Source organism: Eubalaena glacialis, chromosome 15, assembly GCF_028564815.1.
Source record: "Eubalaena glacialis isolate mEubGla1 chromosome 15, mEubGla1.1.hap2.+ XY, whole genome shotgun sequence".
In the NCBI taxonomy this organism is placed as follows: domain Eukaryota; kingdom Metazoa; phylum Chordata; class Mammalia; order Artiodactyla; family Balaenidae; genus Eubalaena; species Eubalaena glacialis.
In genome coordinates, this window is record NC_083730.1 from 57,271,036 (window position 1) to 57,291,532 (window position 20,497).

Below are 20,497 nucleotides of genomic sequence, written 5' to 3' on the forward strand. Positions count from 1 at the left end.
TCCAGTGCTAATGGCACGTAATTCTAGATTTTGGTTTCTCAAACTGGCTCAGCCACTGATTTCTCTGAACGCCTTGAAGCAGATCCTACTCCTCAATTTCCCCATCTGTGAAATCGCAGTCATATTTTATTTTATCCATATTCTTTACAGCTGCATAAAACAATATGGTCTCTAAAACAGACCTACTTACTTTTCCATAACACTTATTACAGGTGCCAGGAGCACATATGAATCGTACTGCAATGCTCTAGAACATCACTTTGCATCACTTCCTTTCTGACAGGCTGCCATCCTCCCCATCACACGCACACACACACACACACACACACACACACACACTGCCATCCTCCCCATCACACACACACAGCCATCCTCCCCATCACACACACACACACACACACACACACACACAAACACAGCTCTGACTTCATAGTAACCTAATGAAACCTATTTCTTACAAGACAGCTTCCAAACCAGCCATAAAATTTTCATTCTGGTGTTCTTCGCATCAAAAGCATAACAGAAGGAAAACATCTTTACTTTTTAATAGATGAACCAATACTATTTCAGTTTTGCTATACTAATTCAGTTGAAAAGACTATGAGACAAAATGAAAAATTGCCACATTCCAGGCAGTGACTGAGAAGCAGTATAGCCTAGTGGTTACAGGCACAGACTGGGGAGTCAGACCACCTGTATTCCAATCCCAGCTCTGCCACTTACTAGTCCTGACTTCAGCCAAGTTACCCAACATCTCTGTGCCTCTATTTTCTCATCTATGAAATGGGAGTAAGCTGATACAGGATCAAATGAATTAATACAAGCAAGCAATGGAAGATGCCTAGCACCTAGAAGCACACAATATTGACTACTATCATCACTCAGTCACAAAAACTATAGAATTTAATAGATTAATAAGTAACATCCACAATGAATTGAGCTATGATTGTTCATAATAGAAATACAAATGCATCAGATTTCTTTTTAAATAGGCGTTTTGTTTCCTTTTTGGACAGTAATCAGTAAGGAATATAGAATATAAGATTGTGAAAAAGTCATTTCACTTACATGCCCGTTTTCTCCTGGTAAAATAGAAAGGACCACAAGTCACCAATATATTAAAAGATTTATGGAAATATATGCATAACAATTATGTTAGGATTTTCCTATCTTCATTTTTTAAATATTTGCACTGTCTCTTGGAGGTTAAATAAAACAAATGCAATGAATGGAGGAAGAGCAAGGTTTTTAAGACACTCTGAGGACAGTAAATAAACAAATATGTCTAAAGTGGCCATGTCGTAAATCAATTCCCAATTATTGGCCCAATTCACCGACATTTACATTTCACCAGTGCATACCCAGACTGCAGCAGTAGTGACACACGTGGAGCTTCTTATGAACTACGCTTCATAACTGACATAACTTGTATATTTTTTTAAAAAATTAACTTAATTCATTAAGTAAAGCTAACCATAACCTTTTGACGTTGAATAGCACTTAACTTCCCTTTTCTCAGGAATGTTGAACTGGCTATTGTGTTTAGAGGGAGTGATTCTTCTCTTTATTTTAGGCTCATGTTACAGCTTTAGTTCTATGTGCCAATTTTGGAAAACAATTCTAAAAGTCACATCCTGAACCGTGAGTTATATGCCCACAGAGAATTGTTTAAATTTCCTGAGGGAGCTTAGAGTCACCCACGCCATCTGGAGAGCAGTTCCCAGTCCCAACCGCAGCACACCTACCTGCATAGATTTCGTTTGGGTCTAACTTCAGCCTCCTCAACTGGTTTCAAAGCTGATAACTGCTCAGTGATATCACTTTTTAGTCTTTGTACCGTTCATTAAAGTGTTAAATCTGTTACATCATCCAGGCTTAACTCTTTCTTTTGGAAGTCAGAATGACTAATATAAAAAACAGACATCAAATGCTTGACTAAAGGAGGCTATATTTGGAGGCATCTCCCAACTAGTCACCATCTCCCTATGGAACAGTTCATTTCCTCTAAGTCACTTCCAAAATCTCTTGGGGTGTCATGCTATAACAGCAGGACCTCATTTTATGTCATACTTTCAACATACTATGTACTATAGCTAATTATTGTATAGATTTATTTTCCTTAATACCTCACCAGCATCTGAAGAGGTCAATCTTTGCTCTAGGGTTCCTAGAAAGGTCTAGATACCTTACCTTTCTGCTATAACCAACAAAATAATTTTTCTTATTGAAAAAATAATTCAATTTTTAAAAAATTTTTTAAATAAAATAACTTTTCTTTCATGATTTATTTTGACCTATTTAGTTATTTCAACCAGTGTAACTCTTGGAGGCCATCCAGTCATTACTCAAATTCTTCCAAGTTGTATCGTATCACACTGGAGCCACCCCCAGGGACCAGCTCACCTCTGTGAGATGGCACTCCTCTGCCTATCTGCAGACTTCGTTATCAGATTTGCAGCCAGGAAAAATATCGTTCAATAACATGCAGCTCATCACAATTGCTTTTTTACCATTTGCCATTCTGGCTTTTCCTGGTCTGGGTTAAACTCAGGTAATTGTCTTATGAGGTTAATATATCATCTATTTTATTTGCATTACCCTCTCTGACCATTGTCTTTCTCCTCCCTGAAGAGTAAACCAGAATAGCTACACAGAATATCTCAAGTAACTGAAGCAAAAGCATTTCCCTTTTCACTAGCTTTAAAATGAAACATTTCTATCATTTACTCAGTCACTCAAAACTACTGCATGTCTACTTCATGCCAAACACTATTCTAGGTGCTGGGAATGTAGCTGTGAACAGCTCAAGCTGTGTACATATGTATGGTCCTATGTATGGTCCATTCGAGTGTGTGAGGTTGGGGGGTGGAGATAGACACTAAACAATCATGGACACAGCACAAAACACATCAGGTGGTTATAGGGCTTGGGAGGAAAATAAAGCAGAGTGAAGAAAAAGTCCATGCAGAGTGTGTCACAGGTGTGGGAGAGTTGTTGTTTGAACTAAGCACAACGTTCTGGGTAACATATACATTGTATAGAATACTTGCTAAACACATCACTCCAGAGCCAGGCCACTTGGGTCAAATCCACTTGGATTGTACATGTAATAGCTGTGTGAATGTTCTGCTTATCTGTTGCTGCATAACAAACTACCCCAACACTCTGTGGCTTAAAACAATAATGATTTATTTCACTCATGAATCTGTGAGTCGGGAATTCTGACAGTACAGAAGAAAACGCTCATCTGTGTACATGATGTCTGGGGCCTTGCCCGGGTGACCTGATCAGCTGGGAGCTATAGCCATGACAACTGGGGCTCGCTGAGCATCAGTCCTTCTACATGTGGCCCCTCCACCTGGCTCCCTTCAGCCTCCTCCCAGCATGATGACCTCAAGGTGTCTCAGAGCTCTAAGAGCAAGCATTTTAAGAGACAGGAAATGGAAGTTGCCAAACCCTTGAGGACTGGATCCAAACACCGGCAAAGCATCACTTCTGCCATATTCTATTAGTCAAAGTAGACAGGTCTACTGGGAGATGACTCCTTTCACTGGGATAGTGTCAAAGAATCTGTGGACATTTTTACTCTGCCAGAGTGTCCTTCGACCAGCTCCATGATTTCTCCACACCTCCATTTCCTCAACTGTTAATATGGATAATAACAGGATCTACCTCATAGATTTGTTAGAAAACTTAATTAGTTAATAAAAGTAAAGAGTCTGGAAAACAACTAGCATTCAATAAGTATTCACTGTTTTATTGTTTTCAAGCTATTTTTAATATTCCTTTAGTATGGGCACTGAATTTAAAACAGCATTTTCCTCTTAGACATAGATCAACTGGACTTTAAAAAATATGTGATGGCAAAGAATCTGCCATCAGATATTTCTTTTGGAAATGTTCAAACTTTGTCTAGTTTTATAATGAATGACAATGGCTACTGCCCCCTCAAGTTCCCCATTCCCCCAAACACACACACACCAAGTCCCATACTTTTTCACTCTCTACCCCAGGAATGAGTTGGCAAACAAAGGTTCTTGGTCAGTTGGAGAGGGGTTGGAGGAAAGAAAATGAGGACCGAGGTGTTTTGTTATTAGTAATGGGGTTCTCACTTTGGTTGCAGGAGGTGAGCTTATGAAAGAATAGATGTACCATAGGAAAGTTAGTTTTACATGGTCCTGAGTGATTCTGTTAGAACATCCAAACAATGCCAGGCTGCAGCGGAACACAGCCCAAGCACCAGGGAAGCTGGGAGACCAGCGCTCAAGCCTTCTCACCTACAGCAGACTGGGACCTAAGCCAAGACCACTTTCCTTCCCACTTGCTCCTTTGTCAGATCAGTCCTACACATCTTCAGCGGCAGCCTTCTAGTTTGGCCACACCTCCACCCCCTGTGCTCTGTTAGTGACCCCTTGGAGTCTCTTGATGCCAATATTGAGTGCATGGGACAATGTCACCACTGTCCCTCACTAACATATGAGGAAAGAAGCCAGCTTCCTCTTGTCTCATTTCAACAATTTGCTCCTCACACTTCCCCTTGAAATGTGTTATAATGTGCTTCTTCGGTTTACCCAACGGAGTGCCCTTCAAATTTGAAACAGAGCCTACGAATTTAGTTACCCATAGAAGCAGCGACGACTATGTCTGAGACATCCTTGGTCACTCATCTTGTGTCCTTTGAGATGACAGGTGCTCCATTGTGAGGTGAGATTAGAGTTATGGGTCCAGCTGAAAGTCAGGAACCAGTGGACACTGACTTGCTCATAGGGCTGAACTCAGGACCTTGTCCATGTCAGCTGTGAGTTAACTGAACACAGGCACTACTTTTATCAGTATTTTTAAGGCCAGTTTGTAGCATAACCTTCGAGGAACCCCAAAACACGGACTAACCGAGCTAGAGAAAGTACTAATCACCTGACCTTAGGCAAATAAATAACAACAAAAATAAATATATCTTCTCACTACAGCCCAAAAGTAAATAAATGAAGGTACATTATACAAGGGAATTGCAATGTGTGGATCTTACATTTATCATGGTCTTATATATCAGCATCATAAAAATCTTCTTAAAGACTAAGCTAAAATAAAACTGCTGCTCTGATCTGTGAATTTGCCAACATGGAAAATAAATCAAACACAAGATCTGTGTCTCCCTCTTATACTGATGGTTTGTTACTCTAGTGAGAAGGACAAAAAATGAACTTTGATTAGCAAGAATTTCTTGAAAAGGAAGAGCAAACAAAAGTTATTTAAAAACAAAAAGTAAGACAAGTATAAAATCCAGTCAAATTTGTTTTTAAATGGACACATTGATTTATATTCTGTTTAACTTTGCCTTTTTTTCCCCCACCGACTGTGGAAACCTCATTTGATATATGAGAAAACAGTGTGTTGAATCAATCAATGTTGATTAAATTACATTTAACATCTGCTGAAGATTCAGAAATGTGAAGATTTGAGGGAGATTTTGTTATCTTCATTCTCATCTCAACTTGGAGCCAGGATGTGCACACAATCTGCCAGACGGTCAGGATTAGTCAGCACAGAAGGATGGATGAGGTGTTCTTTTGGTGGGAGGTAGTTATGTACTTGTCAGATTGTCATGAAATAGAGATAGCTTAAATGTGCCTTTCCCCAAAGTGAAAGCATTATTTCAGAGGGTGGCTTGTCGCCATATGCTTTCTCGCCTATTCAAGTTCTTTCTCCCCACTATTTACAATTAACTGGAGAACAAAAGATTGGGGAGGATCCCAGAGATGATGTCATTCAGTATGTCCATTATGTGCTACTGCATAATAAACCACCTCAAATTCAGTGGCTTACAACAACGATGTATTATGCTCCTGATTCTGCGCTCATGTGGGCAGTTCCTCTGCTCTCTGTGGTATGGCTGAAGTCACTCAGAAGGTTTATTCAACTGGGAGCTTAGCCTCTCTCCAATAGCCTGTCATCACTGAGTCGTCTAGACCAAGCTTCTTTTTAGCAAAACACCTTGCTTCCAAGAGGGAGAGTTCCCAACATACAAGCACTCATCAAGCCTCCACTTGGGTCATGCTTGCTAATGAACCATTGGCTGCAGCAAGTCACATGGTTGAGCTCAGTGTCAAAAAGCAAGATGATTGCCAAAACTACAATGAGGTATCACCTCACACGGGTCAGAATGGCCATCATCAAAAAATCTACAAACAATAAATGCTCGAGAGGGTGTGGAGAAAAGAGAACCCTCTTACACTGTTGGTGGGAATGTAAATTGATACAGCCACTATGGAGAACAGTATGGAGGTTCCTTAAAAAACTAAAAATAGAACTACCATATGACCCAGCAATCCAACTACTGGGCATATACCCAGAGAAAACCATAATTCAAAAAGATACATGAAAAAAAAAAAAAAAAGATACATGCACCCCAATGTTCATTGCAGCACTATTTACAGTAGCCAGGACATGGAAGCAACCTAAATGTCCATCAACAGAGGAATGGATAAAGAAGATGTGGTACATATATACGGTGCAATGGAATATTACTCAGCCATAAAAAGGAACGGAATAGTGCCATTTGCAGCGACGTGGAGGGACCTAGAGACTGTCATACAGAGTGATGTAAGTCAGAAAGAGAAAAACAAATATTGCATAATATTTCTTATATGTGGAACCTAGAAAAACGGTATAGATGAACTTATTTGCAAAGCAGAAATAAAGACACAGACGTAGAGAACAAACATATGGATACCAGTGGGGGGGGGGGGTGGGATGAATTGGGAGATTGGGATTGACATATATACACTACTATGTATAAAATAGATAGTTAATGAGAACCTGCTGTGTAGCACAGGGAACTCTGCTCAGTGCTCTGTAGTGAGCTAGATGGGAGGGAAATCCAGGAAAGAGGGGATATGTGTGTATACATGTGGCTGATTCACTTTGCTGTACAGCAGAGGCTAATGCAACATTATAAAGCAACTATTCTCCAATAAAATTAATTTTAAAAAAAAGCAAGATGATTGCACAGGGTGTAAACACCGGGAGGGGTGGTGTTTCCCCCATTGGATGGGGAGCACCAATGTAGCAATCTACCCCATCCAGTTCTGCATCCAAGGGGAAGTATCTTAAGTACATACCTCAGTTATCGTTGAACATTTTAATAAGGTGGAACTCATTACCTAGCAAGATGGACCATTTCAATTTGAGACAATATTTATTAGAATTATTTATTTAATATTTATTAGAGGCTTCCTCTGCCTCCCTCTAACTTCCACTTCCTTTAATCCTATTCCTGCTCTCTTGAGAAACAGAAAAAACACATTTGCTCTTTCTAAAGATAACACCTAAAAAAAGAATGTAAAGAAGGTACCATGTTTCTCCAAGTTCTTCCAAGTCCCCATATCTTTACCTTTCTGGACCCAGCATTCTCAGTTCCTTTTTATCAGTCTGGTCAAATTCGCAATGACAATGGTCAATTAGATCTATTTAAGATAAACTTGAATATTCTCTTAAATTTCTCACAGTAGGAATGCTAGCTCATTCAGAACTGGTGGACTAATTTTTAAAGCAACGACTAATAAGAGTCTTTCAAGACAATTATAAAAGACTCAAATTAAAACACAGAGAAAAGGAAAAAGAGAGGGAGCTCAAAATGGGAAGTTGGCAATGAAAGGTACATTGTTACCTTACTTAGGTTTGAGAACAAAACTAGCCTTGAACCCTTGCTCTACATCATGTGGAGGTCATTCAAATCACCTTTTTACAGGATATAAGAACCCTTCAATGGTCCAGTTGGTCATATATTATCTTGAGGCAAACCACAAAAGCAAGCCTAGGGAACTGGAACTTTCTAGTGATGGATCCAGAGGACTCCAGCCTGCAAGAAATGGTCTAAGTATGATTCTGATCCTATTCAGACATTCCTCCCAGGAACACTCTAGAATAACTGAGATTTCAAGTCTTTTGTAACAAACTCCAAAGGAGCAAACTACAACCACTCCTGCCCACCTCAGAATATCTCAGGATATCCTCAAACTCAAATATGGACATAACTTCTTGAGAACTTTCTGGATCTGGGTAATCACTCAATTAAATTGATTTGCCGGAGCAATTACAGGTCAGATATTTAGGTACCCTCACACTGAAACCAGAGAAACAGGAACACAAAGGACAGGCAGAACTTCTAATCCACTCTACAGCCAAAACAGTAAGGCCCTGCCCATGAAATCAAGTCCCTGCTGTGGTATTAGCAACTATGGGCAATTTACTGATGGCAACTGGGCCTCTTCATCAATGGTAAGGAAGGACTTGGTAATCTGCAAGTTGTCTTTAGCCTCAAGTCTTGTTCAAGTCTCTATCAGTTCAGAACATCTCTCCTCTCTTCTAATTTGCTATTGTCATAAATTGGGCTCCATGAAAATGGACTCTGAGACAAACATAAACATATAAGTAATTTATTGGGAAAATTATTCGGCTCAAGGGAAGAGGAGGGAACAAAGCAGGATTTGGTGAAGGCAAAAGTTGGCTTCAACAAAGCCAAAGTCAACTCAGCTGATCCCCCAGGGAACTCGGAAGCTGGAATGACCCTTGTCCTGAGTTGAAATGAGAAGGCCAGGTCTTTATGCCCCTGCCTTGACATTCACAGGATGCAGGCTTCTCCAGAAAGAGACGTGACAAGGGCAGGCAGATCTCCTCTGCCAAGGCACTTCTCAAAGAGAGCTAAGAGGCATCTGCTGGTAACACTTCCAGCAGCTGGGGAATAAGTCCTTCATTCCTGAAGGAAAATTTGGGCAACTTATCCAGAGCCCATTCTTTATATTTAATGCAATATTCTTTCCATGGCCACACGATGTGATGCCTAGCTGCCCAAGACAAAGTTTGAACTTTATCTTACACAGTTTGACTCATATTCTGTTCAGCTATGGTTTGAGACCAAGGTCTAATTGAGAATTCAGAGACCTTGAATTTCAAACTGACTAGGTTGCTTCATATCAAAAATTTATGTCAGATTCACCAATCCATAAGATGCTCTTTCCTTCCTTCCTTCCTTCCTTCTGAATTCATAATGCAATTGTCCTTGACACAGATATGTAACAGAAATATCATTGTCACATCCAGTTGCATCTACTGAACAGGTCTATACTGAAAAATTAACAAATTCAAAGAATAGTTTATTGATTTTGAAACTGCCTGCCTGGTTTTTATCATAATTTCATTAAATCGCAACATAAAAATAGGGTATAAGGATAATATACCGGTTTCCCTATTGTGTCCTTATCACATATAAACAAATAAACAAAAAAAAATTTCATTGTCAGCTTAGTCTGCCAAACCAATCAGAACAATTGTTTTGACACCAAGGAGATTTTGTCTTCCTATCAGTTTATTTAAATATTTCACCCCAAATTGTATCTACTGAAAAAGCAGAAATTAAAATAGTACATGCACACACACACACACACACACACACACACAACCCTCACTCACTGGCAATACAATAGCTTCCCTGCTTAAAATTAGCATTATCTAAAATCTGGAATTTAATTATTTCAAACTACCTTGACATCCTGTACTTAACATATCAGAGCACCAGATTAAAGTCTCTCAGTTTCTTTGAAATTCAAAACCTGCAATACACAGGCAATCTGTGAGTTATCTGGGGAGGAGAGTTGACTTATATGATTCTGTTTCTCCAACATGCATTCCATTTTTATTTCATTCAGTTCAATTCAACAAATCCTTATTGAAGAGCTACTGTGGCCAAGTTGTGAGAGATTCAGAAGTTAACCCAATACAGATTCTACTTCGCAGATGTACATGAATGTGTGTGTATTCAGAATTTTATAAATTAATTATAGTAAGTTGAAGCATCTGAAAGTGAACTTTTTTATGTACAAAAAAACAGCAATCACATTTGGTTCAACCTAATAGAACTTAGAGGACAATGCAATTCTTTTTTATAACAGAATGACAAACAAAGTATTGTAGGAACCAGGAGAAGAAAATGTTAATTCTAATTAGCGGAATTAGAGAAGATTCATGAAAGATTAAAAACTTGTCTTGATGGGTTGGTTTCAGCAGGTGACCAGAGATGGTTCGTGATAGTACAAAGGACCAGCTCATGTAAACACTTAGAGATAGTAGAGTTTGGAGCTTAGTCTGGAAGGACTGGAAAACAACAGGCTCTTATTTTATCTGGAAGTTCCAAAAGCTCTCTCTCTGGAAGTTTGTTTCAACAAAAGTATTTGAGGTTTGTTTGTTTTATTTTCGTTTCGGTTTTGTTTTTTGGGGGTTTTTTTGATGGGAAAGAGTGGAGCCTCCTAGAATCAGGCGTACATGTATATGTGCTCTCTGCCATTATGGAGGGAAGATTTTTAGACCTTTGAACAGCTATGGAAATAAAATCCTGCAGCAGCTGTCTAGAGGGACTGAGATTTTTCCTTTTAGCTACCTGGAAAATGTAGAGTTGCTATTTCAGAAAAACAGATGATGAATCTCATGAAGTATATCTTTCATTTATTCGATAAAAATGCCCACCCACTTATTCCACCCACACTAAACAATTGATAGGAATGAAATTTTGGCCTACACAGACTGAAAATAGGGCCAAAGCAAAGAAAGATACTAGAGAAGGATTAGCTGTAAACTCTTAATTTCACTTAGAAAGTTTTCCTTATGCAAAAGCATTTGTATAAGCATTTTCAGACAAAATTAAGATGACTGGGTATGCCCATTCATTCCTAAGATATAAAGCTGAACTTACTCATTACTAACTGTTTACTTAAGGAATGAATGTTGGTCAGAGCTCCTTGCTCTTTATTTGTGGGTTTATGCTCAGTCCCTCCATTAGGGAATGTTCCTCCAGGCATCACAGACCACATCTGTGGGGATATAATCAAGTGTTGCAAAGATATATGATGTTGTTCTCAGGGAAAACAAGAAAAGCATGTGCATATGAAGTTGTTTAGATTCATCACAACTCTTGAGAATACAGCCCCACTCTATTACCCAAACCTATTGACCCAAATAGTGGGTCAATATAATGCACAGTAGAAAAGGTGGCAGTGCAGGTTTAGGTCTATACTGTCCAATATGGTAGTCACTAACCACAAACGGCTATTAAGCATCTGAAACGTGCATAGTCTGAGTTGTAAATTACACACTGGATTTTGAAGGCTTAGTAAGAAAGTAGAATGTTAAATATCTCATTAATCATTTTAAAATTAATTACATGCAGAAATGCTAACATTTTGACATATTGGGTTAAATGAAATATGTTGTTAAAATTAATCTCACCTGTTTCTTTTTACTTTGTTTACTGTGGCAACTAGAATATTTAAAATTATGTATGTGGTTTGAATTACATTTCTATGGGACAGCACTGGTCTAACAGTCACAACTCAACTTCTCTAAGCCTCAGTTTCCACTGCTGTAAAAAGGAGAAAATAACTATTGCCCTGTCTCATTGATTTGTTGTCACGATAAAAGAATTAATGTATAGGAAAGCCTTTTGTAAACTATTACACACTATATAAATATAAGTGACTATCAAGAAGAACAATTCCTTATGAAAAAGGCTGTATATTAAATAAAGGTGGTAAATACAAGTTGCAGCTACTCTGGCATAGCATTTTCATGTGCCAAAGAAAACTAAGAAATGTGGATTTGCCCTCCAAACCTTTCAATTCTTTCAGTTTACATAAATTTGAAACACTAAGCACACCAAACCATCTGACAGGCACCATGATGAATGAACCCCTCCAAGAGCAGGATGATATTCCATGAGCACACTCAAGGGATGAAGTAAACTATCATCCTACTCTCAGAAGTCAGCCTGGCTTGGAATTCGAAAGGCTGCGGTATTAGCATCCTCCTAGGTAGTAGGCTTATCAATGTAGCATTGGCAGTAAACAGCCAGCCATCTGGACCCAGGGCTTGTGACCACTGTTGATTGTCAAAACATTGGAATTTTCTAACCTACCATAAAAATATAAAAACTGAGCCTAAATTGGAAGGCTAGAAATTGCTTCCTATTTTCAACCTTTTTTTTAGAATTGCATCTGACTTTCCTGGAAGTACAAGGTAAGGGTATAAGAAATCTCTGTGAGGCTGAGATAAATGAAGAATGAAAGCATGAAGTCCACCTACACTTAAAATAAAGGTGCCTTGAGATTCTCTCACCAGGCAGCACAATGTTCGGTCTATGGGCAGAGCTCCAAGCGAACAAATTCAAAGTCCCCAAATACAGACGCAGGGAACAAGCAGTCAACCAATTTTATCTACCATCCAGCTTCATATGCTGACATATTATCTCACCTTTGACAGTTTGCACTGATAATATCAAAACAGTTGTAATTCTCCAAGCACATCAAGCCTCAGAACCTGTATATGTGCTAATCTTCTGCTGGAATGTGCTTGCACTGCCCCCAGCGCTGTTTCCCTGGCAACCTCCTACTCCTTCCTTAAGAGTCAGCTAGTGTAACCTCCTTTGGGAATCTACCTCTGACACAAGCTACAACACTCGGACCTGCATTATAAACCTAACCTCCCTAAAATGCAAGCTAGTACATATGAAAAACAGCATGGAGGTTCCTCAAGAAGTTACAAATTGAACTACCCCCATGATCCAGCAATCCTACCTCTGGGTATACACCCAAAGGAAACAAAATCGTTACCTTGAAAAGATATCTGCACTCCCATATTCATTGCAGCATCACTCACAATTGCCAAGATATGGAAACAACCCAAGTGTTCATCAACAGATGAATGGATAAAGAAGATGTGGTATGCATACACAATGGAATATTACTTAGACTTTAAAAAGAAGGAAATCCTGTCATTTTTGACAACATGAATGAACCCGAAGGGCATTATGCTAAGTCGAAATAAGCCAGATAGAGAATGACAAATGCCATATGGTAACATGGTATCACTTACATGTGGAATCGAAAAAAAAAAAAAAAAAAGAACTCACAGAAACAGAGAGTAGAAAAGTGGTTGCCAAGGGATTGGGCAGGGGTGAGAAGTTAGTAAAAGGGTACAAACTTTCAGCTATAAGGTGAATAAGCTCTAAGGATCTAATGTATAACATGGTGACTATAGTTGATAACACTGTACTGTATAGTTGAAATTTGCTGAAAGTAGAACATAAAGGTTCTTACTAAATAAATAAATAAATAAGCTGAGGCACATGTTAACTTGATGGGGGAAATCCTTTCATAATGTATATGAATATAAAATCATCACATTGTACATTTTAAATATCTTACAATTTTGCCAATTATACCTCAATAAAACTGGGGGAAAAACCTATCCTCCCTATGTTTCTGTATGCAGCTTTCTATTTTACTGAGATTTTTTAACCACATCTTGTAATCTAGTCTAATGCATTGCCAAGAACCTTTGTTCCTTGCTCCTTATGTGTCCATGCAGGGGGACATCCATGAGAGTGACAACTCTTGGCCCCCCTCCACCACTCCTCACCCCTCTGCTCTCGACTGGCAGGTGAGTTAGAATAAACCAGCCATGCTCAGCCCTAGTTTCCTGGGGATGCCTGTTGCATTGGTGTCTTAGCAAACTCCTTTGACTGACCTTGGCCACAGTCTCCATATAACTTTATAGTTGTTATAAAACATTATTTTATCTCCCACTATCAGACCCAGACCCCCATGTCCATATCAGTTGGTTCCAAACACAGGTGGGGAAAAGGAGTATTATTTATTAGTCTCCTAAAACTCCTAATAGTCCTTGTACATTTAATAAATAAATGAACCTTGATGCAATACTACAGCCATAGGTGAAAAATAAAAAAGTCAAGCTAGGAAAGCACAAGCAGCTTAACACAGAACACCTGGAAAATACAGGAAGCCTGATGTCATGCCAACAAAGTCCTCCTTGAAGACAAGAGGTTAAACAATGACAATAACTTTTGTTATTGATTATAGGCCTGTCCCCTCACCTCCCTCTCTTTATGGCAAGGGCTGGGTGTTACCCATTTTTTGTGTCCCCAAAATTAGTACCTAAATAGCAGACATGCAAATAGTTGTTTAATTAATAGTTAAACTAAAGCAAATCATTATGTTGTACACCTGAAACTGATATAATGTTGCAAGTCAATTATATTTCAACGTTAAAAAGTAAAAAAGTATAACAATAAGTGCTAGGCTACACACATTTATGGGTTCATCCTGGGAGGAGGAGAGCATAGATGAAGTTAGAGTCTGCTCATGATAGCCAGGCTCCGAGCTCAGGTATAAGATGATGTATGGAACAAGCCAGGCAAAATGACATCCTATGAAAGAAGGTTCTGACTAAGCCTTGACAATGGTGGTGAGAAGGGGGCTTCTAAACTTCTAAAACCCTCAAAGCAAATGGGTCATTAATATTTGAGATATTATAGAACAGTAATTAAGATGTGGGTTGAGCAGTTGAACTGACTGCCTCAAATCCTTCTAAGCCTTGGTTTCTTCATTTATGAAAGGAGAATAATGAAACTACTGACTTTGCAGGATTTTTGCGAGAATCAAAGAACTTAATTCATGTCAAGGCATTCATTAGTTCACACTTGTGACACAGGAAGTGCTGAACTCCTTGTAGGAGCTAGAGCAGCAACAGCAGCGGTGACAACAGAAGTAGCTTAATTTGGACATTCACACTTAGGAGAACACAGATGTAGCATGAAAAATGATTGCAAGGGAAAGAGAAGGAAGAGATAATTTAATCTGATAGAGGTAGATCTCTCAATTAGCTAGATGGAAAAGTTGTCATTTTTACCATACCACAGAGTAAGTTGATATGTTTCACAATTTAGGTAGCTTAGTTTGTATATTTTGATATATCTATCACAATTCTGACAATTTCAGTTCTCCCCCATCAGGAACACTTGACATTAAATTAGGAGCATCCTAGAGCCACCATCTTCTATAATGTACCCTTTCCTCCTGATTCTAACCTCAGGTCAGAAATGTGCAGGTCTGCTAAGTTGGGTTGTCTTGCGCTGACTGTAACTAAATATTAAATTTTAATTCTCACTCATCCCCATTATCTATTTACAAAAAACGAGACTCACAAACTAAGATTTTCCTAACTTTCTCCTCTCTTTCACATTCCACACATAATTATCAAATTGACTTAGGGTTCCCACAAAAAGAATTCCACATGCAGAGTTCTGTTATTCTTAAACTCAAAATGAAGAATGCTCAGTTTTTAAATCTATCCCGGACTAAATGTATCTAAACATTTTTAGATTTGCTGGAAGGAAAATCACAATTCCCTTTCCTGAAGCCAATATTTGAGTTGGTAGCCTGTAGCTTGCAAAGCAGTCACCCACACTTAAAAGTTCTGCAAGCTGCTATCCTTAAGCTGTTTCCTTAAATTGTAAACACCTGTTTTCTTAATCACCCCTCCTCATATCCCCTAGGCAACTTGTAGAGAAAAAATTTAAGGGATTTAGTAAAATAAACACTTGCTTCCAAATTTACATTCTATCTTCCCACACATCTAAGATAAAAGTAATAAAGGTTTCATATTTGATGAGCTAAAGCTGGCATCTTAACCAAATACTTTCCCATCTATACTCTAAAAGAGAGAAGATGCCAAAATTTCAAGTTCTTAAACATTTCAAACTATTCTGAAAGATCGACCAATGTATGCAATATCTCTACACTAACACAAGCTTAGTAAAATTACTGAAAAAGAAGTAGTGTAATAGAAACTAGTTCACATAGGATTGCTCTCCTCTGACCATTTTCAAAGTTTGGGATGACTTCCTCTATCCTGATCAGTTTCCTACTGCTATTTGCCAATGTGCACACACAACTAAAACTTTTAAGGACACCTCATAAATGGGCCAAAACATCTGTGCTTAGTGTAGCAAACTATTGTTGCAATTCAGTATAGTTTCTACTACATTTCTCTAATTTGCCATTAAGAATCCATTAGAGTAAACTGCACTGTCACTGATTGAAATCTCTTACCACACACTGAAAATCTAAAGGCATAACCAACTTACCTAATAATTCCTCTACAAACCCAAAAACTTAAAGGTCAGGTGTATTTTATTTTCTCCAACCTGGTCTCCTAAAAATAAATCACAGATATATTCCCCTTCTGCAATTTAATTACACTCTGGAGATGGCGGGTTAGAGTTGGAGGGTGTCATTTAGCAGCCTCTGGGGAATTGGAACCTCTTTCATTTGCATTGCTTCTTTGTAACAAGAATTCAGACAGACTGCCTTTTTTTCTCAGAAAAAGGTCACAGTCTATCATTAGGAGCTTGACTGAGAAATGGTAACATGGATATTTTTAATGATAAAAGTTAGAGGCATTGAAAACCAATAACTATTGACATTTAAAGTATTCATTTTTAAAACAGAGGGCACTATGGTGTGTCATTAGCACATTCCTCATTATTGGGTTTTCATCCATTTACAGAATCTCTGGGTCAGAAGGGGCAATAAAGGTCATTGCGTCCAACTACCACCTGATGCCTCGAAAATTTTCCTTCTTCTGTGGTACAGTCTGATCTGTATTCTAATAAATTACTTTTATAATCAGTGAAGAGCCAAGTCTTTACAATTTATATCAAATCTTCAACTTTATGCATTGGTTTTATCACCTTTGTTTTATTTAAACCCTAGAAAATAGTATTTTTAAAACTTCATAATTTTCACTTTGAATTCCTTCAACTCCTTTCTCCACTGGGTATTAATTTCTGGTTATTTTTAAAATGTCTTTAATATCTTGAAATGCAATTAAGTCAAATAAGCATGTGTTTTATTTCCTTGTTTATTAGAGAACTGATTAAAATATGCACCATTCAGATCTTTCATTAACATGTTTTCAAGAATAAATGTTTTCTTTGTGTCCACAAAAAAGAATATCTCAATAACATGTATATAAAATGTAATATTCTGATGACAATAATTACTGTGAAGTTCACTGCAGTGATGATTACAGATTCAGTTCATATAAAGTCTTACCCTGAGTTCACTTGCCTTTCTTCTTCTGTTATCTTTAATCATGTTTCCCTTCTCTTTATGGTTCTCCATTTACCTCCAGATGTAAACAGTTGATTAGTGTGGTGAGTGATTTTAAACAGAAACCATTTTTGCCAGGGGATGATATGGCAATAATTCTAGGATTAGAGAGGTTTTCCTACACTTAAAATGCACCTAAATAATCCAGAGCCTCCCAAACACTGACCACTTATGCCTTAGTGTGAGCTCATCATCACCAGTATCCTCAGAAGCCGAGAGCATCTTAGGTTTTTCATTGATTTGACAAATATTTGCTTTGATTCCACTCAGTTCCAGATGCTGTGCTAGGTATTTGGTTTACCAAGATAAATTAAACATAGAACCCAACATCAAAGAGCTCTTTCAAATGGAGGAAGACAGACATGCTTAGTAAAGAAAATAATAGTGGTGTGCATAGGTGACTACAGGGGCAGCGAGCAGCTGTACCCACCTCCAACAGGGAGTAATTAGAGGAGCCAACCCCACTGAGTTTGAAAGGACAAACTTGAGTCAGTAAAGATAAGTGAGGGAGAAGAGGGGGTCTCATCTTATCTGGTAACTGTGGGTCCCTTTTAGAGCTGGAAATAACATTTGATCTCATCTAGTTCAACCAACCTCTTCATTTTGCAGATGAGAAATTCAGTATTTTGGGGAGCCATTAGTCTTTACAATGTTTTTTAGAGACTGTTAGAAGGCAAACATTATGTCAATTTTTACAGAAAAGAATATTAAGGTAAGTGTATAGGAAGTGTCACCTACAAACTGCCACTTGCCATCTACCTCTACAAGGATCAAATTATGAGCCACTGTGGCTGCTGACCTTCAAACTCCCTGAAAGGAGTTCAGGGTGGAGATCAGGAGTGAGGCACTCTGTGCTCTGGGAAAAACTGGCAGAACAGGCCACCACATAGTTAGATATTCTCAGGAGCCGATTTTATGAGCCCAAATCTTGCATCTTCTCATATCTAGAAAAGCATTAAAATCCTTCATGGTGACATCTGCTCCTCGTGACTAGCAGTAACCTTCACAAGACAAGCAGAAACTTTCTGCAAAAAAATATGTGCTTGATTGCATGTACTCCCCCTTCACCAAAATCACATATATACTGACCTTCCCCCCTACCTCTTTAGAGCAGTTTCTCAGAGCTATCTGAAATGCTGTCCCCCAGGCTATAGTGCTCATTTTGCCCCAAAGAAAATTTAACTTATGACTCTCACATTATGCTTTTTTTCCAGTAGACAGAAATAACTTACCAAAAGGCCCCACAAAAATATTTGATGAATGTGAACAGATATCTCAAGTCAGATATCTCTCACTCAACTAGTTATGCTAGGAGAAAGGACATTATTTCTATACCAAAAAAAACGGAGCACTGGGCTGAGAATTGAGAGCCCTGACACTAATAGTTCTGTGACTTTGAACAGGCTCTTTACGTTTCCTCACTTATGAAATGAGTTGGTGGCATGAAACATCCTAAAATTCTAGGGCCATGTTGTCAGATTGCCCCAGTTCACAACACTGTGCACCAAAATATCTGTTTCTTGAAAATATAAAGGTTCTAGAGTCTCCCCCAAATCATCTGAGATTAAATGTCTCCTTTCATTAAGTTTTTGGTCCCTAAAATTTTTAATCCCATGCTTCCTCTTTATCCAGACTTATATGTATTTCTTTCTTTCTTTTTTTTTTCAAAATCTCCTAAATTGCCTGAGCTATGATTAAGCATTTAGAAGATTCTCAACAAACTTATCCCATAATGAAAAAGCACTCTGAACAAACTTGTAGCTGTGGAACTTAAAAGCACTAAAACTGCAATATTTACAATATTTCAAACTCGAAGCCATAACAATCCACCGTCAGAGGGAAGTAAAAGCAGCCCAAATGTGAAGGAAAATGGTTAAATATTAATATGATGAGGTTTAAATTACAGGTCTGAAAATTCACCTGATAAATTTTTCTTCTCGGTTCATAGGAAAGTCAAAGCCATGTTAAGACAGATTATCTCTATCAAACCCTAATTTCACACATTATTTCCTGTTTTTTAACTACCTCCTCCTTTTCCTATTTATTTACTAAATATCCTTTAAGTTTCCATGTTCAAAACCCAATGGCAAAATAAAACAGAAAAAGTCAACAAAGTTACTTGTTTGTTTTGTTGTTTATTTATTTGATTGATTGGGTGGGTAGGTAGGAGGTTTTGGGTTGTTTGTTCATATATAGAAATCTTTTTCTCTAATATTATAATAGAGGGCTCAAGATACAAGAAAAGGCTATCATTTGATGAGATCTTTAATTCCTCCTGGTATGCCAGCATTAAATTAATGCCCAGTTCTTTAATATGTTTAATGTGTTCTCAGTCAATTCAGTTTTCAATATAGTGATTGATATTAACTTAAAGTACTAAACTTTTCTGTATTTGTTTCACCTACTTTATAAGACCTTATTTTCCTTGGAATATCTTTGAGATTGTGTCCCACAAAAATCAATACTGTAATGAAATTATTCTATAAATTTATTTATTTTACATTCATGTTATCCCTGAAAACAATTACATTCAAGTCTATGGAAGTTTTAATGTGGGTATAAAACCAATCCCTGAAAACCTTAATAGTAAAGAGATTTCCATATAGTGAATCACTGCTATAAGAAGCTTATTCCTTACAACTAGTAGTACAATATTATGTATCGATTGCATTCGTTTTATTTAGTTCCATTTATATAATCTTCACCATCCATCAACATAAAAATGTCTGTTTCAACTTCCCTTTTAATTCTTTCTGCTTTAGAAATCTCTGCTCATCCCACTATTCCACATTTTACCAAATAGAACCTACACATTTTTCACCCATTTCACTATTTACATTCACTTACATTTATTTCCAATATATTTCAATACCACTTCACTATGTATTATGTTTAAAAAAAATAGTAAAAGCAATGCACCACAAGCTCACTGTCCTTCAAGAATATACAAAGTACCTGAAGAGGCAGGGCATAAATTAATGAGATAGTTACTGAATTAAAAAGTAGCAAATGAAAACCTTTAAAAGGAATGTGACAGGAGTTCTGGTTCCAGATAGTGACATAGGAGACTTGTGAACTTACCTCCTCCCATGGACCCACCGAATCTTCAGCTGCATATGGAACAATTCCCTCTGAAAGAAATCGAAAAACCCATTAAGTGTCATCTACACATGGGGCAAATGAGAAAACAACACACACTGAAACACGTAGGAGGGGCTGAAACACAAATTTGCCACAAACCTCACCCCAGCACAGCGACACACAACAGGGAGGGAACTCCCCACTACCAGCTACCCCCTGAGGAGCGGAGGGTTTGGACCCCACACCTGGTACCCCAACTTTTACATCCTGTTCTCCCTGCTTCTACGATCACCAATTTAGATTCAGGACACTGTAGCCTCCTTGTTCACTGTCACTACTTCTAGTCTCTGTTCGTCTGCTATCACTGTTATTTTTCTTGTTTTGAAGCCTATATTGTC